Source organism: Manis pentadactyla, chromosome 14 (assembly GCF_030020395.1).
Source record: "Manis pentadactyla isolate mManPen7 chromosome 14, mManPen7.hap1, whole genome shotgun sequence".
Lineage (NCBI taxonomy): Eukaryota > Metazoa > Chordata > Mammalia > Pholidota > Manidae > Manis > Manis pentadactyla.
The window spans coordinates 24,102,614-24,105,452 of record NC_080032.1 but is presented as its reverse complement, the minus strand read 5'-3'; positions in this window follow the sequence as shown (position 1 = coordinate 24,105,452).

The window sequence follows — 2,839 nt, the reverse complement described above, 5'->3', positions numbered from 1 at the left end:
ATAGGGGTCTATTGTACCGTGATGTTTATCCCTTAACCTGGTGTGTATGTGAGTATTATATTCTCTTTTTTCCGTCCCTGAAATAGTTCATTAAACAAACTCTACATGGGGGCAAAAAATAAATAGAAAAGAAAAAGCGAAAACAAAAGAGCCACCCTCAAATCAGAACAACCAACCTTCCTGCATCCTCTACCTTTATAACACACCAAAATAGCATCAACCTTAAGTAAAATCTTTAAAATATTGCACTATTTTTTGTCTATCTTCTCTCACTCTCCAAAGCAGACACCGTGTCTTATCTTTTTCTTGATGACTAGTGCTTAGGTCACGTGGGCCCTCAGATATTAGTAGACGACTATGACAGTGGTGGTGATGTCAGGCTGTGCGCTGAGAGGAGCATGCTGCCTTGGGGAATAATTCCTCTCCTCCCACACATAGCTTCATAGCATATGGTATGTGTACCTTGTCATTAACTCAACACATTTTCTCCCAGCTCTTCAAACTGGAAAACATTTATGAATAATTTTAACATATCAGAGAAAAAGAATTCTAATCTCAAGCTTGGAAGATTTTAATGTTCAACTATTTTAAGGTTACTTTTTTTCCCCTTAAGTATGCGTTCCCCAGGATTTCCAATGTTGTGTAACAAGAGACGGATTTCTCAGGCAGTAACAATGCTCCCATTGAAAAGCCCTGGCACATATGTACATTGCCTTTGATTTTGCCAGAGCAAAATCTTAACCCACAAATATTACCGGCAGACGAAGGTGCTCAGAGAAACCCAAATATCAGTCAACCATATAAAAGGGAAAAAATGTACAAGTCCACCCATGCATTAATCAACAGGTCTGACACTGGTGCAAGGTTTTTCTGATACTTCTTGTCTTCTTTCAACCACTTTTAAGAGCGACAAGAAGTTTCTAGAGCAGCAGAAAATGAGATGTTTCTGTGGTTTGTTCTGTTTGACAAAGGAAATGGTGTGTGACTCAAAAAGGTCTGTGGCAGAAAACAGGTCTGTGCAGAGTTACATATACCAGAACCAGGCAAGGCCGAGACGTGAACCTCGTTTAGCTGAACCTTGTAGTGGTCACTGTGTACAGATGTGCCTTTCAGAACCGGGCCTGTTCTTGGCTGAGTCATTTCATCTCCCTATGTTCTGGAGCGCTCTGACCCCTAACTTTATTCTTTCTGTGAGGACTGTGAGAAAAATCTGGACATCTTAAGCCTCATGAGTGAGAATTTCCTGGAAATATAACTATTATTTCCAGCTTGTCAGGTCCACATTTTTCCTGGAAAGAAAAGGGGAAAAGGGCGGAGCTAGTACCCTGACCACAAACTTGATTTTCTACATCTCCTTCCTCTTCATTGTGGCCTTTCCTCCTCAAAGCCACCTTTTTGGATCAAGTATAACAAATTCAAAGGAGGAGAGGTACTGAGAGCTCCCTGTGGACTCAATAAAACCTTCTGCTTAAGGATATAAGGAAATGCTTCCGCAAACTTTCCTCATTGTTCTACAGATGTCTGTCCTTAGTCTCGAGGAGCTGGAAGGGGCGAGAGAACTGGGCAGCGGAGCCCAGCCTAATGCATGGGCAGACGACTCAGACCCTATGTTCTGTGGATGGGAGAGCAGAGTATGGTCTTCATGCACAGAGCTCATCAGTCAGCCAGTGAGTGTTTACTGAATGCCTCGACTGTGTCTAGTGCCGAGTTGTGCCAAGGTCAGTGTGACCTGATGCGAGTGTGGCAGATGCCAGACTGAGAGCTAGGCTATTACTCAGTCTTGGGGAAAAGATAAAACTCTCTTCTCCCAGGGCTTCAGTCTCTTTGGGTGTATATTTAGGGGGCTGTAGTCGTTAATCTCAGCCTTAGTTTCTTCCAGTCGGACCTGCAGCAGGTTCCAAGGCAGGGGAATGAGTTCCCAGACTCCTGGACCTTGAAAGGCTCCTAGATGGCTGGGGAGATGGAGCAATTGCGCTCTAATTGTGCTGTTTCTGAAACAGCGATGCTTGGCCCACCTGAGTGTATCAGTGCCTTCCTCCGGGTTGGTGCAGAGGGGTCACTCGCATGGGTCCTTGCTCACAGTGCTCCAGCCATACTGGTTTTCTGCCCGTCTCTTGAATGTACCAATGAAGTCCTGACACAAGGCCTTTGCACAAGCTGGTCTTGCTGCCTTGGGCTTCCTACAGGAGAGGTGACTGCTCCTCCCTTCTCATCCTTCAGATCTCCTTCCAGGTGCTTTCTCTTGGAGGGCCATCTTTTACTTCTCCCTGTATAGGTCTTCCCTATTTCTTATTTCCACATTCATTTCCTTCTTTGCACTCTCTCAGTTTGTAACCCTTATTCTTGGTTCTTGTTTGCTTCCCCAGTCAGTCCATCAGCTCTGTGGAGAAAGGGGTCCTTTCTGTTTTATTAGAACCGTATACCCAACACTCAGTCCATGTAGTAGGTCTCAATAAATACTTGCTAGATGAATGACTTGGCAGCTCCACAATTCCCAGGACACAAAGGCATCGAAAGGGTCCTCATACAGTCCGTTTCTCTGGGGTCGCGTGGACGAGGATGGGCTCAGCTGCAGTAATCTCCTTCCCACGGTCTGTTTTCTTTGGATCTCATCATGGATGTCATCAATGACATCATGGCACACGCTTCTGTGCCACAGTGACATCATTCCCGCCGCTCGCCACGTCACCAGTCTGTCCCCAGATTCCCTCCCTTCCCTTTGAAGCCCCAACCTCCCCAGACGCGTTTGCGGCACGCAGCTGCCAGAGGCCCGCCGGCCACATGACGTCCGTCCGCCCGCGCGGCGATGACATCACGCCCCAGGGGTGGCGTCACGTGC